The sequence below is a fragment of the Nicotiana sylvestris genome, chromosome 2 (genome assembly GCF_000393655.2).
Source record: "Nicotiana sylvestris chromosome 2, ASM39365v2, whole genome shotgun sequence".
In the NCBI taxonomy this organism is placed as follows: domain Eukaryota; kingdom Viridiplantae; phylum Streptophyta; class Magnoliopsida; order Solanales; family Solanaceae; genus Nicotiana; species Nicotiana sylvestris.
This window is the reverse complement of record NC_091058.1, coordinates 146,732,021-146,757,369: the sequence shown is the minus strand read 5'-3', so window position 1 is coordinate 146,757,369 and position 25,349 is coordinate 146,732,021.

Sequence of the window (25,349 nt, the reverse complement as noted above, 5' to 3'; positions counted from 1 at the left end):
CTTTCCTTTGTATGTCACCACTACCTTGTCATATTTCCAGGGTACGGCTTTGCTATCAACCATGGGTAACTGGACTACCGGTTTTATGACTACCGATTCTACATAGTCTCCCTTCACACCCGGGCGCGGATACTGACCTTGGTACCACTATCTTGACTGGCTCCTGCTTTTTCTCGGCCGCAAATGGTCCCTCTCCCATTACTAGCACTGGCTTTTCTTTTATTGTTTTTAACTGAACCACTGGCCTTGCACTCACTGTCTTTTCTTTGGTTTCCGTAGAACGAATCACCATAACCACCTACGAAGGTTTCTTAGGCTCTGCCCCCTTATGTATCAGTTCGATCATGTTGGCCTCATAATGCGCTGGTAACGGATTTTGATTGATGTTCGGGGCCTCTAGAGCCTGTACCTCAATACGGCGATTATCAATGAGCTCTTGGATTGCGTTTTTCAACTTCCAACATTTTTCAGTATCGTGCCCCGGCATCCCTGAGCAATACTCGCAGCTAACAGAGTGGTCCAGGTTTCTGGGAAGAGGATTTGGTGCTTTGGATTCAACTGGGGTCAGCATCCCCAACTGTTTCAATCTGTGGAAGAGAGAAGTGTAAGATTCTCCCAGCGGAGTAAATGTTTTTTTGTTTGGGGCCTTCTCATTTCTAAAAGCTTGGTTTAGGCGGAAGCTGGTTCCTGGTCTGTTAGCCCTGGGAGGTAGATAGGTGTTTTGTAGGTGTGGCTGTGTATTTTGGGGACTTGGTGTACGCCATTGCGAGTGCACTGGGGGTTGAGTGTAGGTCTGGGTGTGGTGGATAGACAAGTGTGGTTCTGGTGGTGGATAATAGTGTTGTGGTGGACCATATGGGGTATATTGATAGTTTGGGTGGTGGGGTCTGGGTTGGTTGTAGTAGAGTGGACGATTATTGTGCCTGGACCAAATATTAGCTTCAACTGTAGCAACTTCTTCTTTCTTCTTCTTCCCCAGCACACCACCAGTACCGCTTTGGATGGCCTGGGTGGTTGCTTTCAACGCCGAGTAGCTCAAGATCTTGTTAGATTTCAATCCTTCTTCAATCATGGCTCCCATCTTTACCACTTCATTAAACGACTTCCCGACAGATGTCACTAGATGACCAAAATAGGTAGGTTCCAATGTTTGCAAGAAGTAATCTACCATCTCACTCTCCCGCATGGGAGGATCAACCCTTGCAGCTTGTTCCCTCCAGCGGAAACCAAACTCTCTAAAACTTTCCCCAGGCTTCTTTTCTAGTTTCAACAATGATAGACGATCAGGGACTATCTCGAGGTTATATTGGAAATGGCCAATAAATGCCTGGGCCAAATCATCCCATGTATACCATCGGCCGGGGTCTTGCCTCGTGTACCATTCTAGTGCTGACCCGCTCAAGCTTTGCCCGAAATATGCTATCAACAACTCATCTTTTCCCCCGACCCCTCTCATTTTGCTACAGAAACCACGCAGATGGGCTACTGGGTCACAGTGCCCCTCATATAAGTCAAACTTCGGCATTTTAAACCCCGCAGGCAACTGTACATCAGGAAAAGGGCACAAATCTTTGTATGTGACACTAACTTGGTTTCCTAAACCATGCATGTTTCTGAAGGATTGCTCCAGGCTTTTGACTTTACGAATCACCTCCTCTTGTTCTGCATTCTTAACCTGTTTCTCAACTTCTCCCGGGATTTCAAAATGGGGAGAGGAGGTATATGGCTCAGGCGCTTTTAAAGTGGGTTCGGGAGGGTAATATTGGGTGTCGTAAGCTTGGAATAGCGGCTCACTGGATGATCTATGTAGTGGAGCTGGGGGAGGTGCCACAAAGATGGGAACCATGAGTGGTGGAGGGTTTTGTTTGGAGGGTGGAGCTGGGGGAGCGTATGACGTGGTACCATAACCCTGGGCTTGATAAGGGAAAGCTGAAGATGTGTGGAAAGTGGTAGGCTCCTGAGCTTGAGCCAAGGGTGGGATGTAAGATGGGTTGGCAGGATATAGTGGTGTTGGGTGTCCCTGCGACCATGCCTGATGCATTTCAGCCATTTGTGCTTTTAATTTCCTCATCTCTTCTTTCATAGCACCCACATCTATTACCTCAACCTCATTCGAAGGGTCTACGATGCTGATTTCCGAATCCTGCCCTGTCATTTTTACTTGATCTTTCGACCAGGTGTTGTAGGGATGAGTTGCCAGAATTGCCAATCAATTAACCACCTGCCTGGTATCACACATTTAGACAACCACTTTGTTAGCGATTAGGTCTTAACAGATTTAACAACCACACGTTGGCATGAATGCACTTATACAGTTATTCCTTTCTATTATGCGTTTGCCCGATTGCATGCGTCATCCCGGCATTTCATTCCTTGTTTCATTTTTCTTCTCCTCGCCTTATCCCTCTCTTGTGCTTTTTCTTTTCTCTCTCTTGTTTTTCCGCTCTTTTCTTTCTTTCTATTTTTCTTGGTTTTCCTTATATTTTCCTTTTCATTCTTTTTGTTTTCTTTTCGGTTATGGTCGAATCCTATGGAGATTGCCTACGTATCGTGACCCCGCACGAATCAAACCAAGCTTAGTTCGTGAAGATAAATGTAAAAATAAGGGTGGAAATAAAATGCTCAACTTTCATTAATAAACAGACTCTTACAAACTCGACATTTTTTGTTTTGGAAAGAAACTAACAAATGCAATCTGAAAGCAAACAAAAACTCTAAGCTGCAAACATACTCAATCCGGACGTACAAAAGACTGACTCGACATGGTAGACACTCAAAGACACGGACTATGCATATTCTAGTGCTTCAAACTTAGGTATCCGCGGGGCGTCGTTCGGCCTCGCCGCGGGTCTAGGATCCAAATCCCTTTCAAGCTGCTCTAACTCATTCATGGTTCGCTTCACATAGATCATCACTGCTGAGATAAAAGTAGTACGGGTCATGTCTTCACAAACCCGGCATCTCCTGACAATAGCATGAGCAATGGCTCTAATCCTGTCTTTTGTTTGCTTCTTTTCTATGAGCAAGCGTCTTATCTGATCGCTGCACGTCTTTAAAGCTCGGGAGTCTTGCAAGTGCTGGTCTTGCAGCTGTTGCACTTCTGCCTCCATTTGGGCTAACAAGTTATAACAATGTCCGCTTTCAGTTTCAAAGTCTCTAGCCTGCCTAACCGTTTTACCTTCAAGGGCAACTACTTTTCTCTTTAAATTGGCAACAATTTTCTCATGGTCCCTTTTCAACTGATTCAAGTATTGGCGACGCTCTTCGGTTCTTGTCGCCCATTGTGCTTTAAGTTCTGCCATGACGTTTTCAGCTTTTCCTAGCTCATCCCGCCATTCTCTGACTTTACTTTCCAATCCTTTTACCAATTGTTCATCGGATCGGCTCCTCGGTTGCTTATCGATGGTTATCTTCAACTGTCGGATTTGGGCCTTAAGAGCGTCATTTTCTCTGGCTAGTCTATTCTTTTCACCTTGATCCTCGGCAACCTGTACACTGTTCTCGAATTTCAGACTCTCGACTTGTTGCTTTAATTTACCAATCTCAACTCGATAGCTTTCTTCCTTTGCTAACCAATCCCACTGCTCTTGGGACGACTTGGCGAAATCTTCGAGATGAGGTCTTTTAGCCGGTCTCCCATATGCCACGTCACCTCTGAACCATTCGTGATACCCTGGAGCAATTTCCCCTCTGACCCTATCAGACACACAAGTGTTTGCCATCAGATATTGACACTCACTCCAAATTTGACGAACCTCTTCCTCGGGGAATCGACCGTCAGGACTAATTTCGATCACTTGGGTACTTAAATCTTCATCTCTCGGTATTACTTGATATCTACCGAGTTGCCTCAGAACCCGATATGGTGCATAAGGTTGTATGCTTTTGAGTCCCATTAACAAAAAATGCGGTCGGGCTGCTGGCATATATATGACTTCCTCGACAGACAACCATCCAAGCACCCACTGTATCTGGCTAGCCTCGAGGTTCCGAAATAATAATGCCCAAGCTGTGACTCCTTCAGGTAGACCAACCCCTTTGATTCTCGTACAAAATTCCCCTATACAAGTTTTCTCAGCCGAGCCATAACTCAATAACTGAGAGCGCGGGCACAAATGCTCAATCATCCACATTTGTAACAATAAGTTACATCCCTCAAAAAATTTGCCCCCAGCTTTGCACGCAGTGAGAGCTCTGAAGATATCAGCCACAATCATAGGTGCTAAAGTGCTTTTCCCCATGGTTTGCAAAGTACTGACGACGCCTGCTACTTTCAAATCAATATTACCATCTTTCCTTGGGAATATTACGAGACCCAAAAAAGCTACCATAAATGCCACTCGCCTGTGTTCCTCCCATTTTTGTCGGCTATTTCTGCTGCAAAGCTTAAAGTCTGGATTATTGAACCCGCCCACATGGCCATATCTATCATACACGAAGCGGAAACTGCAGAAACCCTTTGCAAAATCTGGGTGATGAACTGTCCGGGGTACTTTCAAGGAATCCAGGAATCGATGTATGGTAATGGCTCTAGGAGCAATCAAGTATTTGAATCTCAATGGAGCTTGGTCACTTCCAATGTACCCCGCTATTTCTTCTATTGTTGGGGTGAGTTCAAAGTCTGAAAAATGAAACACATTATGTGCCGAATCCCAATGGGCGACCAATGCCCTGATGATATCCCCCCGAGGCTGAATGTCTAATAAATCCGGAAGGTCTTTCAAATATTTTCTCACTTCGTCTTGCCCTTCTTTGCCCAAATCATTCCACCACAATTGCAGCTCAAAAGGGATTTTGGTCATTATTGAAAAAGGCTCATTTATTGTCGTGCTCATCCTGCACATTTATTAAAGCGTTTAAGCAAAAGAAAACTTTTATTTAACTCCAAAAACTACTATCTATATTATCGACTCAAAATTAACCCTATATTTCAAATGAAGAACTCAATTCTTAATTCTAATATTTTTAGATAAAAGACCCGATATTGCGACACGGCCTTCCTGCGCCTCAGGGGCGAAAATTTTAAGGCTGTGAGGGTCAAAAATCAAAATACGACCAAAGGTGGTTGTTTATGCAAAGTCAGCCCTCCGGTGCCCCGTTTGGGAATATTTGGCTATTTATGACATAACAACATCACCTGACTTATTTATGACTCTTTTTTTATCGTTCTTTCAACGACTCGGGGACGAAGATTTTTAAGGTTGTGTGGGTCAAATGGACCAAATCTTAAATATGACCCAAAAGTGGCTGTTTATGCAAAGTCAGCCTTCCGGCGTCCCCTTCGGGAACATTCGGCTATGTCTTGATAAAACAGCGTCACCCGACTTCTTAGAAATTTGACATATATATTTTGCTATTTTTTTATTTTTTTATTTTTGTAAAAGGGGAAGTTGGACATCACCCGACTTATTTATGACAAAATTAAAAATCTTGACATGTTTTTTTTTTGTTTTTTTTTATTTGTTTTTGGCTTTTTTAGCAAAAGGGGGGGTTGGACCCGATGAGGGTTGCCTACGTATCTCACATCCGGTGAGAATCAAACCCGCGTAGTTCGGGAAAATTAACCGAACTATTTTAAAACATGACTCTTTTCCATTTTTATTTTTTCCTGGCAAGACAATCTATTTTCCTTTTCTATTTTTGAAAAAGACAAAATAACGATTTTTTTTTCCATTTTCAACAAACAATAAAACAATCTATTTTTCCAAAAAATAAAAGACTCTTTTACTCTTCTCTTTTTTTTCTATATTTTTTAGTAAAACAAAATAAAATATTTTCCTCTTTTTTTTTCAAAATTTCGGCAGAGTTTCGCCAGTAATTGGTCATTGATTTTTTTTCTAAAATAATCAATTAACTCCCTAACTGATCAATTCCCTAACCGCTATTTCCTTTTTTTCAATTTCACAATATTCATAATATTCAAACACCGGTCAGCATGCGGGCACGAGACAAATAAATGCACGGAAAACAAATAGGATGCATCAGGATGGCCTTTTCATATCAGGTTGCTAGTCCTAGACGGACCCAACCCCTGTGTTGAGTCCCCTAAGTCAAATGCAACGTGATGCAAATAAGCGTTCCTACTAGGGATCCGGCATGAAGTCACGTTATTCTATATTCAAAACCTGGGTCAGTGTACTAGACTGTGTACCCGAGCGGACAACTCGAGTCGAGGAGGGGGCAACTTACCGGGAACCAAAAGGTCATCCGGCTTCGTAACTTGTCCGACCTCTTTCTTATTTTAGGGTATAACACTAACAGAATAGGGAGTCTCAACCAGTAAGCACATCCCCGGAGGTGAAGAGAGAAGGGTTCGACACAGTTTATATATACAGTCAAATAATATCAAAGCGGTAAAAGCAACATTTAGCACATTAGGCTCAAACATGTAAAAATCAGATAAAGCCAAATATAACAATTTATCTAAGCTCGAATCTCTAACCCCGAACCAGTGGTTCTGGGTTACCATCAAAATACTCCCCAGCAGAGTCGCCAGAGCTGTCACACCTCCTTTTTCCGCCCCGCGAGGGTACAAGGAGTTTTTTCCAATTAAAGGACAGTCGAAACGGGATTTGTTTATTTATTTCAGAGTCGCCACTTGGGAGATTTAGGGTGTCCCAAGTCACCAATTTTAATCCCGAATCGAGGAAAAGAATGACTCTGTATTACAGTCCGCGAACCAGAAATCCGGATAAGGAATTCTGTTAACCCGGGAGAAGGTGTTAGGCATTCCCGAGTTCCGTGGTTCTAGCACGGTCGCTCAACTGTTATATTTGGCTTGACTATCTGATATAATACGTATTATAAACTTATGTGCAAATTTAACTTTTAAAAACCGCTTTTATCATTATTTATTTTATACAAAATTGCAACGTCGTGAAAACGCATCTCGAGCCACGCCACAACCAGTGCACGCGTGATTTGTTGACGCATTTTGACTTCGTCAAGATCGTGATTTGGGTTACATAAATGTACACCCGTATTCAAGAAAATAACCTTATTAAATATGCGCCAAAATACTACGCGTTATGATATTATTAGGTAAGACCGTGAATTTTACTAAATCGCCCATCTTGAAATCTAGGTATTTTCTTATATAAAAAAATAAATAAATAAGATTGGAGGACTGCAATTTTTTGTATTATTTATATTTATTTATTTGTTAGCGAGATCCTCCCTTATTTTATGAATACCCTTTAATGACTATATCTTTATTATTACTAAGTTTGTCCATAATTATGAAGTCAATCTCTACATACTTAAAAATAACATATTAATTACTAATTCAAAACAAATATTAATGGAAAGTAATATTACTAAAATGATAATTACGAACAACATGGAATTGCCCAAAAAGTAAAAAAAAAACTAATTATCCCATAGTTGGATTAAAACATATTGTTAGTATGACTTAAGCTTATTGAAATTAATTATTTACAAATACTGAAAATTAAAAAAAAACTTGATTACTAAACCATATTTCTAAAAGTTAAACAATTTAAACTTAACTAACTTTGTTTTAATTCACATCATGTCCTAATACTTGATTCGCAAACTAATTCATGTTTTAACTGAAATTAACTACATGATTCCGATTAACTTAATGTTGACAAAAAACCTTATGAATAAGGAATTAATCAATTTTTGCCAAACTGATTCAATAACGCCATTTTTTACGTTATTTCTTCTATTTTGATTATTAAACAGTTTTAATTAGTAATCCGTCTTGAATATATTTCCTAATAATCCGGTTAAGGCGTTATTTAATATATCGCTATAACATGTCTAATTATGCCAAATGACAGTGATTGACAGAATAATAATACATGAATAATCTAAATACAATACAAAAAAAATTAAAACTAAATTAAAAATTTAACATTCCGTTCTTCATTTCAGCTTACAAAATGCCAAAATTACAGTTGTGTACCTGGTATTGCCAATATAAGAAGAAGAAAGTCAGTCACGCAGTAATAACAATACAGCACAACAACAAAAGTCCAATAGCAGTAACAACCCAGGAACAGAGTTTGCAAACCGATGGAGTATTAATCTCAAAACAAAAGCTCCAAGCTTTGATGAAAAACAATTAATTCTGATTTCAAACAATGAAAGAAAGCAAAAGATTTTTTTTTTAGTTTTTTTTTGAAAGTTTAAATATTTTTTCGGAATTTTCTCTCTCTTAAATGTTCAGCCTTTTTTTTCTCTCTCTTATTTTCTTTCTGTTCAGATTCGTCCTTTCTCTTCTGTATTCTCTCGTATCTGTCCGTGTCTTGTGTTCAAGACTTCCTATATATAATCCCAACCCTTTAATCAATTAAAATCAATCCATTTTCTCTACCAAACCCATTATCTTCCCACTTATCCTCATTACATTAAATAAATATATCACACCACCCCATTATTTTTTGTTCCCCATGCCTAACATAAATAAATACAAGATTCCTCCTCACTAAATTTTGTCTTGTCCCCCCTTTATATTAAACAACTATATCACAACCCACCCCATTACATTTTGTCCCCCATGTTTCATATAAACAAATACAAAATGTACAATTCCTAAACTACCCCTCCGACCTTATTGCAAATTACTATTTTACCCCCGAACGTACTACAAATTACCAAACTACCCCATCAGCTATAACAATCAATTAATCAAACTTAACCAAAATATAGACAATATGATCAATTTCTAACAATGTTTAAACAACAAATCACATGAACATGATTTCTTCAATATTTCAACAACAAATCACATGAACACAAATTGAACAACAAAGAACAACTAAAATTTGATTGAACAATATTTTTTAGCAACAAACAATCCTATTTTCAGATTCAACAACAACAATCAAACAAGTATATTTAGATTTCCAAATTCAATAATATTGAACTTAAAATCAACTCTAACAACATTACAACAAACAATTCCTATATTAAACTTAAACAAGATTATGAGACCAATTCAAGAAATAATCATAAATGATAAACAAGAAATCAAACTATACAAATTTCGGATTCAAGATCAACCAAACAAAGTATGAACATGAATGAAAATATTCAATAAGAATAACAAACAAACTTTGTTCAAACTTCGAATTAAACTTAAACAAAACAAATAAACATATTCAAATCACTAATCTTCAAATAATCAACTAATCTTTCTTAAATTAAATCCAACAAAACTTATAACAAAGATGCATGATCCAAAAATTAAAACCAAAACATAACTTCGCATTAAATTACTAAATTAAAAACGAACTTCAAACAAGATGAACACGAACTAAATCTATATTAACAACCAACAACGGATTTGAACGATTTAAACTAATACCTTTCTATATTAAAACTAAATCCTCTTAAAATTAATAAAACAAGCTGAAAAATAATTAAATCGGATCTTCAACTTAAATCTAACAACAATATAATTAAACTAATAATTTTTATCTAAAATAAATAAGAAAACTAAAGCAAACTTATACTAATTCCAAATCTGAAAATATCAAACAAATTATGGATGAAATAAAACTTAGAACAACTAACCGTGAATGACCAACGACGAACATCGAACGACTCTAAACGAAACCAACGAAACTTGGACATAAACGAACTTGAAGACGACAAAGCAACAAGCACCAATAGCAGCAAAGAAGACGATGAAGTGAAGCAGCAAATAGCTGGAAAAAACGCAGCAGCAGTGGCGACGCGGGCAGCAGTAGCAACGCTACTCAACTAGTGGCAGTGATGGAGACGACGATGCTCGTTTGGACGAAGCTTTTGCTTAAGCAGTAGCGGTCGCGAGCAGCAGCAGCACGAAGAGAAGAGACGCAGCAACAGCTGCTCGGAAACTCTGTAATGCAGCAGCAAACGCAGCAACGAGGAGCAGACGATGCAGTAGGGGAAGCCATGGATGAGCTCAAACTCGACGATGACGAAGCTCGATGGATGAGGGCAGCTATGGAGTTGTTGGTGCATGTGTGTGTGAGTGTGACGGGGTGAGGGGGAAGGGCTGGAGGGGGTGGCGTTGGGTGAGGGTGTAGGGCAGCCATGGCTGCTAGGGAGGGGAGCTTGAGGAAGAAGAAGATAGGGAGGGGGGGCGGATAGCTTAGCTCTTAGGGTTTTCTTGATTTTTTTTATTTTTTGCTTTGTTTTATGAAAAATGAAAGAAAAGGGGGTTTCAGTCTCTTTGGGTTATGGACTGGGTCGACCCAGTTCGAAATGGACTGGGTCGTTTGGGAAGATTGGGCCATTTTTTGGGCCTGTGGCTTGAAATCGAAGAAGAGGCCCCAATTCCGACTTTCTTTATATTTTCGCTCTCTTTTCTTCTTTTATTTCTCTAAAACTAAATTATAAAAATACTTAAACTATTATTAAGAACTAACTTAAGTTATAAAAGCGCAACTTAACTCCCAATAATAATTAACGCACAATTAAGTAATAATTAAGCATAAAATTGTATATTTGGACATTAAATGCTAAAAATGCAAACGATGCCTATTTTTGTAAATTTTTATTTTTTTGTAAACAAACTTACTTACTAACAAATTGTAGAATTAAATCCTACATACAAAATGCGACATATTTTTGTATTTTTTATTAATTTAGCAAATAAACATGCACAGACAAATACAAATAATTATTCAAAATATCACAAAATTGCACACCAAGAAAAATTATTTTATTTTTGAATTTTTTGGGAGTAATTCTCATATTGGGCAAAAATTACGTGCTTACAAGCATCAACAACTAGATGCAGACAGCTACTTCTAAGTTGTATGTATTATCTACCTCCTCCTCCACAGGTCCCACAGTCCATTGAGGACACTCTCAAGGATCTTCTGGACAACCAGAAGAAGATCCTAGAGAACCATAAATTGCTTACAGACATTGTTGATTCACATGGAAAAGCACTCAAGGAACTTGCTAGGGAGGCGAAGAAAATGAGGAAGACTCGGGCTTCAAAAGAGTCGGTGAAGGAGCTAAGGGTCGAGGTTGAGAGATTGAAGGCAGATCACCTGCCTTTAGATTTGCTATTGCATGACCCAGCACCAGCAGCCTAGCCCTAGCCAGAGCAGGAGTCCGAGAGGCCTCCCAATAGGAAGAGGGTGATCCCCCGGTCTGACGATGCAGTTATTCAGTTGGAGAACCCGCAGAGAGGTTCCTCTAGCTAGCCCCAGGATTCAGCCCAGGAGCCAGTCCATGCCTAAGTCCTAGCAGAGCTACAGATCACAGGAGCCAGTCATAGGTTCCCGAACAGACAAAGGACCCAGGGACCCAGACTCAGGATCCCATGCAAACGGACGGCCCATAGGGAGTTTCTTTTTCCTCTCCTCTATTTTTTGCTTATTTTGGTTAGTTGGCATTGAGGACAATGCCAACTTTCATTTGAGGGTGTAACCCTATTTAGACATTTGGATGACTGTACATATGACAGATTTTATGCTTTCTTTCCTTTTTTATCTTTGGTATGTATATAATTCTAGCATTTCATTGCACTTTTTGTACTTTTTACTTTGGATCTGTATATAAAAGTGACGTTTTTTATGTATATATATTCATTTTCCCTATTGTATATTTGATTAAATCGCCTATTGTACATATTCATTTTACTTTCCGCAGTTTTTTCCTTTCCTAACTTCTTATTTTATGTTCGTAGCTTCTTGTTTTGAGTTTTTGCAATAAGCCTTTGGTTTTCTTAATGTCATGGTTCTTTCCAAAGGTGAAATTTGTATGAACCGGGTGGCTCTTCCCGATGATGGATGGCATGACAACCTTCTTAAGGGTTTGAGTCTGTTTTTCTTTTTGCTTTTTAGTAGTTAGTTGGTAAGGGTTCCTCAAGCAAAGCTTCACTTGGGCCTAACACATTTGTCTTTGATCCTATGGTAAAAAATAAATCGTTATGTATAGGATGGTGAAAGTTGTGACCTTGAGACTCTTGTCTTGGCCGATACTCATCAAGTGGTTTTTAGGGACCATTGTGTGCTCAAATCTTTTCTAAGGTTGTTGTAGGCCCCCGACTCTGTATCTTTAGCAATCACAGAGCTTGTGTGGTAAGAATTTGAATTGCAAGTCCAATTCCCGAGCAATTGGTCTAGAACTTGCCCTGAATATTTGTCTAGGCAAAATCCTAAATGTAATTTGACTTGAGACATGATTATATGCTCTCCTTGATCCGAATGATATTTTGAACACTTTCATATCCTACCAATGATAAAACCCCTAGTCAACCCTTTTGAGCCTTAGACCTTTTTCTTTCAAGAACCACGATACAAGCCTTTACCCATTCTAAAGATATCCTCTCTTGGCACCCGATATTTCCTTAGCACATGAGAAAAGTCTAAGTTTGGGGGGAGAGAAGAGGATTGCAACAAAGTGGTAAAAAAGTACAAAATGAAGAAAAGGAAAGGCAATAAAAAAGAAAGAAAATCAAAAAGACAAAAAGAATGTCAATATAGAAAAGAATGAAGGGATTCAATCAAAGCAAAGAATGAAAGGTGTGAAAAATTGAGAAAGGAGAAAAGATTTGAAATGAACAAGAAAGAGTGACAGTGTGTCTCTCTAACCCTTTAGAAAGAAGTGAAATGACTTAAAAAGTCAAGTGAATGCATGCCAAATGAAGCAAAAGAAGTGCTAAAGGGAAGATGGAACCTACCTAGACAAAACATTTCCTACCCTGAACTAAAAGCCTTCACTATGTCTCAACAAAAACCCTATATGATCTTGAGTTGAATGAAGCTTACATTAGTGGTGACTCACATAAGGGGCAAGCATATAGTACTTAGAGCCGGACTTGTGACTTTTCCTTGAGAGAGATGAGTGTATTTCCGTTAACCTCGGTCTAAGTGCTACTATCCTAAAGGTGAGGCTTGCTTAGGGAGAGTCGAGAATGTGTGAGTTTGGGTTCCACAATGACCAAAGTAATAGAAAGAGTTTCTTTGATGTGTTGAGTCAACTCTTGATGCTCTTGTGTCGCACTAAATCCATGGTGTTTAAAAGAGTGAATGTTGTTAATGATTCATTTGAATTGAGGGCAATTGTTAGTCCCAATCGATGCTAGATGAGGTCACTTTAGGTCAGCTAAATTTTCTTGGATTTACTCTTAAGGGGTGGGTCTTATTTTGTTTGCTTGAGGACAAGCAAAAGCTTAAGTTTAGGGGAGTTGATAACTAGGAATTATGATACATTTTACACTCCTTCTTGCTTAAGTTTTGATTAGAAATGTGTACAAAATAGTCCCAAAGGCTCACATGTTGTACTTGATTGCAGGGTTTGGTCAACAAGGTGATAATTCATCAAAACCAGCTCAAAAAGGAGTGAAATACACACCATTCTGTGTGGTCCGCAAAGATGAGGTTTAGAGAGTACTCACTTCAGGCAGCCAAGTAATACGGCCGCAAAACATTTCATGCGGACCGCATTGACTTCATTGCGGCCACACTCAATTTTGTGCAGTCCGCAAAGCTCAAGTTCAGAGAGTGCCAAGTTGGAGGAATATTTCCAATGCGGTCCGTGGTCCATTTTGTGCGGACCGCAACAGAAGCCACCGCGGTCGCGGTGACCAAGTTCAGAGAGCAGATTGTTTCAGCTAAGAGCCTTAGTGCGGCCGCACTTGATTTTGTGTGGTCCGCACTAGCCCCGCAGGGGCATTTTTGTCTAGAATTTTTAGTCTAGTATAAATAGTTTCTTTTCCTATTTTTAGGTCATCAGTTGTATTTTGACGATTAGCTGCGCTGGTGAACAATACTTTTTTTTTTATTTTGAGTAATTTTGGCTTAGTTTCATCATTGAATCTTCAAGTTTTATCTAGTAATTAATTATTACGAGTTTTTTTTCATCTATTTCTTTGTTTTCTTCTACAATCATGAGTAGCTAGACCCATTAGTTAGGGTTGTCGCTCAACCCTAGTGTGGGTAATTGATGGGTCTTGTGTTTTAAGGCTTGATTGTCTATGTGTGTTTGATATTTGGACTAATTTATGGTTTTAATGTTGAATTAGTGGTTACAGACACTAGTTTATGCCTAGTTGACTTTGGCACTTCTTGAGAAAGAGAGCCTAATTCCATGAAATTGGTCCAACAAGGAATTGAGGCGTATTCAAGAGATTGATAGCCCCAATTAAAGGGTTAAACCTAGAGATAGTAATACCCGACTTGAACCTCAATTGCTTACACAAATTATCATACCAAATTGGTCTTGAGAAAGTCAATTATGGAAAAATTACTCGAACTAGCGAGAGGTATAGAGTGAGTAGAATCATGCAATAGTTATATCGTAATCCCCAAATATGACAATCTGCCTTAGACTCGAGAATCCGTCAATTATCCACCTAGGAGATAGCCACCTCCCTAGTGCCTTTTACCTATTTAGACAACCTTCAATAGTTTACTCTTAGCTTCACTTAGCCTAATTTAGCATCTTAGTAGTATAAATTTAAAAATAATATCAAAACCAACAATGTTTAGAAGTGCAATTAGGAACAATTACGCAACTCCAATTTAGATAGAAACTCAACTCCAATCTCTAGCTCCCTGTGGAATCGATCCCGACCTTCTCGGGTAAAAGCTGCTTCGACCTCTCTTGCTACTTTGTAGTAGTACAGGGTTAGCCTCGATCAATCATATCAGCTGAAAACCTGCAATTTTTCCCAAGTCCAAATTCCACCCCATGGTCTATCCAAAACTCACCTGAGCCCTCGGGACTCCAAACCAAACATGTACACCAACCTAAAAACTTCATACGGACTTGCCCGTGCATTCAAATAACCAAAATAACATAACAACTATGAATTTGGCATCAAAATCATGAAATCACTTAAGAACATCAAATTTTTCAATTTTTCTCAAATAAGGTCCGATTCACGTTATTTCAAGTCCGTTTCTTACCAAATTTCACATGCTCGACTCAAATCATATATAAGACCTGTACTGGGCTCCGGAACCAAAATACGGGCCTGATACCAATGGTTTCAAACATAAATTCTTTTCTTTACTTTATAATTAATTCAGCAAAATATTTTCTTTAAAAAATTCATTTCTCAGGCTTGGAACCTCGGAATTCGATTCCGGGCATTCGTCCAAGTTCCATATTTTCCTACGGACCCTCCGAGACCGTCAAATCATGGGTCTGGGTCCGTTTACCCAAAATATTGACCGAAGTCAACTTAAATTCATTTTAAAGTCAAAATTCATCATTTGTCACAGATTTTCACATAATGGCTTTCCGACTACGCGCTCAGACTGCGCACGTAAATCGAAGTGAGACAGAAAGAGGTTTTTAATGTCTCGGAACGCAGAATTTATTTTTTTAAAATGGATAGAGAATATAATTTTTAAAAAATCTAAAGAAAAGTGATAAATAAATTTCTATTAGGGTATAGCTAGATAAATTTCCCTATATTTTCACTACGGAAATAAATCACAAAACTAGGTCGGATGTTGAGGAAAATCCATATCTATGTTATCACAGTAAGTCTTACTGAATTTCGACACACAACATAAAATTCCTAAAATTTCAATAGGTAAATTTTAGAAATATAATTTTATAATTACATTAAATCCAATACTAAATATCTATTAAATTTAAACTTTACCGGCCTAAGAATATTTTAGTCGATCGTAATCACAAAACCAATTATCTTAGCAAGTACGTACTATTTTCTAACTACAAGTCCATGACGTGCAGGACTTTCGATGTTTTCCCTAATCAAGGGCGGCTACATAAAATTAGTGGCCTAAAGCCAAATTTTAATAAGAGGCCTTATACTTTTTTTATTAGTACGTATATACACATATATGCAAAAAAAAAAAAAACTTGTCATTTTTTCATACTTGTTGTTTATAGTATATATTCTTACAACAACAACAACAACAACAACAACAACCCAGTGTAATCCCACAAGTGGGGTCTGGGGAGGGTAATATGTACGCAGCCTTACCTCTACCCCGAGGGGCAGAGAGGCTGTTTCCAGGAGACCCTCGGCTCAAAGAGGCAACTTAAGAATAGTATATATTCTTAAATGACATAAAATCTTTAATTTCACATACTAATATTATTATTTATATTAGAAAAGAAAATTTTAAATAAATGAGATGTTAGATATGTATTTGCAATATGTTACCTTTGATATTGGTGTGAAAAATATATTTACTAATATGAAGATTTGAGTAGTTTAATTCAAAGTTTTAAAAATATTTTTACTGTTTAAGAGTAGACACCTTTCTTTCTTTTTTACAACTTTTTTTGTACTTTTTTATTTTTTCCTACAAGCATTAATATTGTCTAATTTGAAATAAAATTATAAAATCCATTATTAAAAATTTCGGGGGACCTAAATCAAGGCTTTACTAGTCTCCTACTAGAGCCACTTATCCATCCCTGATATTCTCAATCAAATTTATAGAGTCTCACTTAAGATAAGCAACAATGACAAGAGCATTAAAGGCAGTGAGTGTGTCATTCAGTTACCAAATGTGAATGAAGCTGATTGAACAGTATGTTTATGACAGGACAATAGTCTGTAAATAATTGTTGATTGTCAATAAGGGGCGGTTCAACAGAACTGGTGGCCTAGACCAAAATATATTAAAAAGACTCTGGAACGTCTTTTATAAAATTCATATAATATTGAGACACAAAAAAATCTACATGACATTGATATAGTGGTGAGAGTACAACTCATGATGTATGAGTTGGGCGCGCGTCATATGGTATCGAGTTCTTCCCTTAAGTGAAAATGGTAAAGGATGGGCCCATTATTCATCATGTTTTGAACCTTGCCACATTTGCCTCGAGGATTTCTTATTTAAAAAAGATGAGACACAAAAGAACTTGCTTTCTGGTGTGTGGATCAATCAAATGTGACAAAAAGGAATAGTTAATTTAGAGAATTTGAGTTGAAATTAGAAAGTAAAATCGTAAGAATCATGAAAAAGAACTATACATAAAGAAAGAAAAATAAAATTAATGAGAAGGTAAACATATTATTTAATTTAGTGAGAAAAAATTATCCAATTAACTCACTCAATGTTACGTCTACCAAATGTTAAAAATTATTAAAATTTGAAATCTTTTATTAATAATTATATAAATATAAATTATGAGTATATATGTTATATAATAATATAGTAGTGCTTCTTATTTTTGGGGCCTTAATTATTAGGGGGACTAAGGCAAGGGCTTCACTTGCCTTACCCTAAAGCCGCCTTGTCGCTAATAAAATATGTCCGGAACTTAAATGTGGTTTTTTTGACAATTACGTTTTTAAGTGTAAAAAAAAAAAGTTATATTTCTATATATAACGCGATTTTACACCGCGCTATATTTTAATGGTGTTTTGGCCGTTAAAGTAGTGCGGTTTAAAACCGCGTTATATATATAACGCATTAAAGAACTGCGTTATACTATAACATATTAAAGAACTGCATTATACATATGAGTGTTTGGCGGTGCAATGGCTATGCTATAGCTGAATGATAGGTTTGGCCTTGAGGATTTGTGTTCGAATCCCTACTCTAGCATTCCTCTATTTTTCTATTTCTTTTTTATTTTTTATTTTTTTTATTATTTGGTTTAAGTATTTAGATATAAAAACTTTAATAGAGAAGCCTTTTATTATTTCTTTAAAAAATCAACCGACATTTTTAATAGTTGTTATTTTGTGTTATACGTAAAACAAAATTATTTTTTCTCCTTTTATTTTCAAATTAAAATTATGAGTTTTATTTTATAGTTAAAATTTTCATAAGAGAATAATATATATAGTTTAATCTATTGGTTGAATTAAAATAAACTAGCCATATTTTAACGGTTTAACACTTTTACTAATGAACTAGCCATATGATTGAATGTTTGAACTAGCATTCCTCTATTTTTCTATTTCTTTTTTATTTTTTATTTTTATTATTATTTGGTTTAAGTATTTAGATATAAAAACTTTAATAGAGAAGCCTTTTATTATTTCTTTAAAAAATCAACCGACATTTTTAATAGTTGTTATTTTGTGTTATACGTAAAACAAAATTATTTTTTCTCCTTTTATTTTCAAATTAAAATTATGAGTTTTATTTTATAGTTAAAATTTTCATAAGAGAATAATATATATAGTTTAATCTATTGGTTGAATTAAAATAAACTAGCCATATTTTAACGGTTTAACACTTTTACTAATGAACTAGCCATATGATTGAATGTTTGAACTAGCATTCCTCTATTTTTCTATTTCTTTTTTATTTTTTATTTTTTTTATTATTTGGTTTAAGTATTTAGATATAAAAACTTTAATAGAGAAGCCTTTTATTATTTCTTAAAATAATCAACCGACATTTTTAATAGTTGTTATTTTGTGTTATACGTAAAACAAAATTATTTTTTCTTCTTTTATTTTCAAATTAAAATTATGAGTTTTATTTTATAGTTAAAATTTTCATAAGAGAATAATATATATAGTTTAATCTATTGGTTGAATTAAAATAAACTAGCCATATTTTAACGGTTTAACACTTTTACTAATGAACTAGCCATATGATTGAATGTTTGACTGACCATTTTGAGAAATAACTTTTGGAAAAAAAAATTATCGCAATATTCAACAAAATAAAAATCTTGGGTTCTGAAATTTTTAGTCCAACCGAATCGACAGGATTTTGAAAAATACAAGTCAATTATTTGTTTCCCTATAAAATCTCACAAAGTCATCTATACAATTGATACTTGGACCAATAGATTCTTTAAAATAAAAAAACTCGTATTCTTGACATAACTTTTTAATGTAATGGAATCGCAAGACTTGAAAAATACTAGTCGTTTATTAGTTACTCATTTACAATATCTTTAATATTGCTAACTAAATTTAAAAAGAAAGATATCAAAAAATAAAATAATTCAACCAATAGATTAAACTATATATATTATGCTCTTATGAAAATTTTAACTATAAAATAAAATTCATAATTCTAATTTGAAAATAAAAGGAGAAAAAAATAATTTTGTTTTACGTATAACACAAAATAACAACTATTAAAAATGTCGGTTAATTTTTAAAGAAATAACAAAAGGCTTCTCTATTTAAGTATTTATACCAAATAATGAAAAGAAATGAAAAATGAAAAAGAAATAGAAAAATAAAGGAATGCTAGTGTAAAGATTCGAACCCAAAACCAAGGCCAAAACTAACTTCTTAGCTATCCCTTAACAATCTAACCACCCATCACTTATATGTATAATGTGGTTCTTTAATGTGTTATAGTATCACGCGGTTCTTTAATGTGTTATACCGCACTATACTTTAATTGCCAAAACACTGTTAAAATATAGCGCAGTGTAAAACCACGTATATATAGAAATGTAATTTTTTTTACACTTCAAAATTTTGAGTCAAGGTTCCGGACTCCTAATAAAACTCTATTTCTTCTAGAATGATCCAATATCTCAATTCTCATCTCATTTATAAGCCCTTTTATCTCTTCTTAATGATTTAATTAAATCATTACCCTAACCCCCTTTTCTATTCTCAAAACCTTTGTCGCATCATAGTAATTTCACAATGCCGGGATGCCTCCGAAGACCTTCCCCACCACCACCAAACCCCGTCGCTCCGCCGCCTCCACCTCCTTCTCCTCTTCGTCATCCTCCACCATATGGCATCCATTTTTCTCGTCCTCCTCCTCCATTATGGCCTCCGTTTCCTCTTCCACCCTATCCACGGCGACATCCGGGAAGACCAGCTATAGTTCATCCTCTTCCTCTACCCCCAGAAATTTTGGCACTTCTTGGACAACCACAAGCTCGAGGTCCACCTCTAGTTCGACCATATTTTAATCGGCCATATGCACCTTCTCCACCTTGGAATCGTCCCCGCCACTATACTATCTAACAACTAGATACGTGTCATGAGTTCTGTCTCAGAAGCAAATGAAAGATCTAGAGTCGCATAACTTAGGGAGTCTTTTGTGGCATGTTTTATCTGTTGATAGCCAAAGTATATAAAAGGGTAGTCGGGATTTTTTGTGATGTAATAAGAATAATATTGCTGAAGTAAATTCGAGAGAAACGTATGTTCCTTTTTCTTGTCTGTGTATTGATATCTCAATTTCATAGCCAAAAAAACATATTTCCAGATTATTTCTGATTCAGAGAAGTGAAGAATACCAACATTAGATTTCAATCTTATAAGGTTCCAATTTCAGGAGGAGACTGTTTATTGATTACAAAATAAAGGAAGAAGGTAGATCACAACAATACAACAACAACCCAGTATAATCCCACTTAGTGGGGTCTGGGAAGGGTAGTGTGTAGGCAGACCTTACCCCTACCCTAGGGTAGAGAGACTGTTTCCAAATAAACCCCCGGCATCTTTCCCTCCAAGAACTTCCCACCTTGCTCTTGGGGAGACTCGAACTCACAACCTCTCGCTTGGAAGTGGGGGTTGCTTACCATCAGAGCAACCCCTCTTGTCTAAATAGATCTATTGATATGAGAAAAGAAACAGTATCTGTGTTTAATATAATTGGAGTCGTGATTCATATTTTGCTTAAAGTATATATATATATATTCCACCTCGCATTTTACTCGTGTTTCGTAAATTTCGGATGTGAAATATAATTTAGTGTTAATTTGCAGTGTTTTTGTGTGAAATCATGAGAATGCTTTAAGCCCTCTAAGTTTAGGGGCCCCATTTTTTACTAGTAGTACTTTTTACGAATTAATATTTTCTTAAAATAAATTAAATATTTTGAAGTAAAAGACTATAATATTTTAATAGAAAAAAAAACTTTGACTTGTTACTGATGTCAAGCACAGAGATTTGAATAATTTAAAGTGTGAAAAGTAGCTACAATTTTTATTTAGTAATTTTTTATGAGATCACTAGGTGATAAGAATTTGAGAAAAGTAACTCTGATGGATAGCTTAGACTTGTTTTTCGAATTAAAAGCATTAAAAGAAATACTATAAGTAGAAATAATCCCTAATCGATATATTCAATCAACTAACATGACTTGAAAAAGTAAGACTTATTTTTTTTTCAAATACCTATATTCCTTATCGACTAATATTCCTATAACAACTGCATTTACTGGAAGAAGTTTATTAAATTTTAATATAATACAGTCTTAAGGACTATTGACCGAAGGGTCAAGTTTTTAAATAACTTAAATTGGTAACTAGAAGATAGAGATAGAGAAGGTTAGGAGTGCAATCGCTTATGCTCTTGAAAGGGAAAGGTAGCATTTGAATGTGCCTGAACACCGTTCGTGATTCCCACCCGGGAATCACTCTTACCTACAATGTTTCAAGAGCATTAAAATGAATTATATTACAAGCGAAAAAGAATTATTAGAATAACTCGATTATAAATAAAATATTAATAATTTTTTGTCTCAAAAAGAAAGAAAAATTGACTTAAATTAAAAATATATAAGATTTATTTTTACAAAAACTAAAATAAAATAAATGCCCTCATCAAGATTTGGCTTTAGGCCACCAACAATGTTGAGCCGCCCCAGGAGGTAATATGGGGCGACTGTGTGAGATTGGAGCCAAAAAAGGAGCAAAACTGGAAAAAACCCACTTTGTATCCCCATATGCAGCGTGGGGCGTGATCGGCTTCAACTCTACACCACTATATAATGGCGAGGAGTGGTCGATGTAGCTTTTACCCGAAAGGTCGGGATCGATATCCACATGGAGTTAATATTGATTGGGAGTTAGGTTTCTATCTAATCTAGCTATGCGTGTTGCTTTTAATTACACTTCTAACCATGTTTGGATTTGTTTCTATTCTACGTTTACTGCTATTGATTGCTGAAATAAACTAAGTACAATATTTTTGTAGGAATTTTTCTCAAGTGATAAAATGCACTAGGGAAGTGACTTACGCCTAGGCAAGTATCTAATGGGATCTAGAATTTAGGACAAGCTTGTTATGATTGGGATCGTGATATAACCATCACACATAAGTGCTCACTCTATACCTCTGGGTAGTTTGAGTGACTTTGCCCCGATTTGACTTTCTCAAGTCCAAATGGGTGTTCATGCATAACAAAAGATATTGGCTCAAATCGGGTATTACTATCTCTAGATTTAACCCTTTAATTGGGGCTATCAATCTCTTGAATGCACCCCAATGCCTTGTTAGACTGATTTTGCTAGACTTAGTCTCTCTTTCTCAAGAAGAGTCTAAGTCATCAAGGCACGAATCAGTGTTTGCAACCACCAATTCTACAATTAAACCATGAATTAAGCTAAATATCACTAACCTATAAACAAATAAGCCCTAAAATTGAAGACCCATTAAATACTCACACTAGGGTTGAGTCACAACCCTGACTAATGGGTTTAACTACTCATAATCAAGGTATAAATCAAAGATGGAGATGAAATATAAGCCATAAAAGCTGATTACAAGAACAAAATCTAAAATATAAGTTAAAGCTACTTTAAAATTAGTTTAAATATTAAAGTACAATTATTCACGAGCTCACTGATACAAAAGATAACTTAAAAATGTGAAAAAGATCTATTTATACACAGTTAAAATTGCTGGACAAAAATACCCTTACGGAGGTTCCGCTATGAGAGAAATACTGAGTGCCTCTATGCATGGACTTTCGCGGTCGCGCAAAAATAAGCGCGGACCGCGTTTCTTCAATTTTGTGCTTGGTTTGGCCTTGGTTTCGCATACAGTGTAAAAGACACCGCCTCCGCATTAGCGTCAACCGTGGCCCCGTAATTTGGACGCAGATCGTGCTCCTCAGTCAAGCTCAACTTGCAGAGTCTCTGAACTTTGATCTACGCTCTTAGCGGAAATACCACCGCGACCGCGTCAAGTATTCCACGGCCGCACTGTTTCATCACGATCAGTGGCACTATTGTCTCCAAAATATCTTCTCTGAATCTCACTTCCGCGGACCGCATAATTGTGGCCGCTTCAGCGGTGGACCTTACACAGCCACACTTTTCCATCACGGTCAGCGTTTGAGTCCCGGCTTTGAACTTGTGCAATTTTAACTCCTTCATGAGTTGATTATGGCTTTCTTGCCTCATTTTGATCAAACCCTGCAGGAAAGCACATTAAGTCAGTTTTCGGGAATACGTTTACACTTTTTTTATCCAAAACCTAAGCAAAAGAGAGCATAAGATAGGCTAAAATCCATAGTTATCAACTTCCCCAAACTTAAGCTTTTGCTTGTCCTCAAGCCAACAAAGTAATTACCACCCCCACAAGAAAAAAGAAAGGAAACTTTCAGTTGTCCTAAGGTGACTTTATCAAGTATCAATTGGGACTAACAATTACCCTCAACAAAAATGCATTATCAACAACACACAACCTTTTTAGCATCATAGCTCTAGAGCGACACAAGAGCATCAAGAGTTGACTTAACTCATCGAGGAAGCTCGTTGTACTACGTAGGTTATTTTGGAATCCAAACTCTTACTCCTCTACTCTCCGTAAGCAAACCTCACTTTAGATAGTAGCACTCAAAACAAGAATTGTGGATAATACGCTCATCTTTCTCAAAGGAAGGTCACAAGTCTGGCTCTAAGTACCATAAGCTTTCCCTTATGTAAATCACCACTAATGTAAGATCACTCAACGTGAAATCGTATAGAGCTTTTACCTGGAATGTAATGAAGGCTTTGGTTCAAGATAGGATATATCAGTCTATGAAGGTCTCATCTTTCCTTAAGTACTTCAGTTTTCTCATTTCGGCTCACACTTTCTTGACTCTTTGAGTCATTTTCTTCTTCCTTAGGGACTAGAGAGATGCACTGTCACTCTTTCTTGTTCATCATAATCATTTTTCTCCTTTTCTATTCATTCCAAGCCTTACATCATTGCTTCCATTGAATCCCTTTATTTTTCTATATTATTCACTTTCTTTTTTTACTTTTTGGCTTTTCTCTATTTTCTTTTTGCCTTTTATTTTCTTCATTTTGTACCTTTTATTATTTTCACATTCCTCGTCTCTCCCTCCAAAATTATGCTTTTGCCAATTGTGCAAAAGAAAAGATCGCGTGCCAAAAGAGGGTTATTATAGAACGAATAAAAGCTTGTATCATGGTTGTTAAAATAATAAGGGCTTCAGCTCAACGAGGTTGACTAGGGATATCATATTTGGGTGGCTATGGATGCTTTCAAGTTTTAAGTTGGGTCAACGAGAACCTATATTCATTTCTCAAGTCAAGCTACACTTAGAATTTTGCCTAGACAAACATTCGGGGCAAGTTCTAGACTTATTGGCACGTGACTTGGATTTGCAAATTAAAACCTCATCTCACAAGCTATTGGATTGCTAAAGAGACAGAGTCAAGGGCCCACAATAACACTATCTAAGATTGAGCAGCACAAATGGCTCCAAGGAGACACTAGATGATTGTTTAGTCAACACAAGAGTCTAAAGGTCGCAACTAGAACCATTCTTTGCAAATCACTTATTTTTAATCATGAGGTCAAAGGCAAATGTGCTAGGCCCAAGTGAAGCTTTTCCTGATACACTCTTATTCATTACTACTATTTATACAAAAATATAAAAAAAACGGACTCAAACCCTTAAGAAGGTTGTCACGCTATCCATCACTGGGAAGAGCCGACCGGTTCACACAAATTCCATCTTTGGAAAGAACGGTGGCATTAAGAAAACCAAAGGTTTATTGATCATGAAAACTAGTAAAAGTATGAAGCTACAAATTGAAAAAGAAACTGCTAAATGAAATAAGAAGCTACGCCATTAAGGAAATTTCTAAAGAAGTTATAAAGTAAACTACGGAAAGTAAACTGAATGTGTACAATAAGGTACTAAGACGAATATACATAAAAGGGGAATGAATAAATACATGGAAGGTAACTTTTTATACATACCATAAGTAAAACAAATACTAAAATAAAGCCGATAAGTATAAAATAAAGAAAAAAGATAGTATCAAGGTTATTACAAACCAATTATCCGACTCATCATCAAAATAGCCCTCCCCCCTCAAATAAAATTAGCATTGTCCTCAATGCTAACAACAAAAATAGAATAGGGCAAGGGTAGAGAGTAAAGAAAACTCCCTATGGTGCCTCTATTTGCATGGGGTCACTGGCTGGGTCCTATGGCTAACCTGAGTCAACTCTCTCGGGGTCCTCCAACTCAATCTCCAAACCCTCAGTTTGGGGGATCACCGCTTTTCTCACTGGTTCTCTATCAGCCTCCTATTCTGGTCCCTGTGTTGGCTGAACTTCTATGCTGCAGGGGAAATTTCTCCCATAAGGAGATCTATAGGAATGTCACCGGCTGAAGTAAACTTCTCTATCTCCTTCTTCAGCTCTCCTTGACCCCTCTTCACTTTACTTACCTGTTTACCCAGCTCCT